Here is a 1,300-nt window from a genome sequence, read left to right as displayed (position 1 = left end):
TAACGGAGCTGGATTCCATGGGGAGAGTCCCGTGGGTTTCGCACAGGGGCTCTCCCAGACTCTTAGAATGTCCAGTGAATTCTCCCTCTGCTGTACTGTGGCCTCTGGCCTCAGACCAAGCATCTCGTTTCCCTCTCACCACCAGTAGCAATCATTTGGGGCTTTGAGCTTAGCAGTCATCATCCCAATAACCCTCCAGATAAGGTGTGTTGCTTTTTAGACTGAGAGCTCTGCCCGGGGCTTCCCCTTGCTGTTACCAGTGTCATTTCTGAACGCTTCTGAGGTAAAATTCTACCCTATGTATAATTACTAAGATACTTGGTATTCTATTTCAACATTTTTGTATTTTTTACCTATGAATTTATATAGCTACAGTGTAACGTTTTCAGAGATGCATATGCTGTGAAAAAATCATTTTTCAGCATATCACTTTCCATAGCTACCATTTTCACGTGTGTTGTGAGAAATCCTGTTTTCAGTAACATGGATGAATCAGCAGGACGTTATGCCTAGTGAAACTGGCTAAGACACAGAAATATAATGATTTTGCTTATATGTGGTTTCTAGAAAGGAAACAAAGATGTCAAACTGATTTTATGAGAGAATGGTGGTTACCAGAGGCTGCAGGCAGGTGACAGAAGAGGGGAGATTTGTCTTTCAGTTAGGAGTAAGATCTGGAAACCTGTACAACACCCTGACTGTAGTTAATAATAATGTAGTATTTACCTGAAATTTGCTAAGAGAGACTGAATCGCAAGTGTTCTATTTTTGTGGCTTATAACCTATTAAGATTACCACAGAAAATAAAGGCACAGTCCTCGCCAAGGAAAGACATTTCAGGTAGTTTTCAGGACAATCTCTGAACTCACTGACTCCTACCACCTCAAGAAACCCAAACTTTGGTGCCATCCTGATCATACCCCATGGTCCTGGCACAGGGTCTCTGAGGAGCCGTGTCAGGTTCTGGCAGCGAAGCGGTAGAAAGTCACTATCCCAGGGCCCGTGCAAAAATCAAGGCTACACTTCAAACCTCTCCTTCCCACCAAGCCTGTCTTCTGCAACCTGTCTGTACTTCAGAGCCTCCCCCCACGCGCAAGTACTAGCTCAGTACCCATTCAGTGCTCCTCAGGGGATTCTCAGTATCGTTTCACCGTTTGTTATTGTTGAAATTGCTTTGTTTATTCCTTTACTTTTTCCAAGGGGTGACTCTGGGCACAGGAAACAGCAGCCCTAGATCAGTTGTTTTCATCTTGGAAGCTACAGTTAAGGCACTAAATCTCTAAATAAGGAGAAGTGATAA

Source organism: Crocuta crocuta, unplaced genomic scaffold (assembly GCF_008692635.1).
Source record: "Crocuta crocuta isolate KB4526 unplaced genomic scaffold, BGI_CrCroc_1.0 scaffold1238, whole genome shotgun sequence".
NCBI classification, from domain to species: Eukaryota; Metazoa; Chordata; class Mammalia; order Carnivora; family Hyaenidae; genus Crocuta; species Crocuta crocuta.
The sequence above is the reverse complement of the archived record's forward strand: the minus strand, read 5'-3'. Positions refer to the sequence as shown.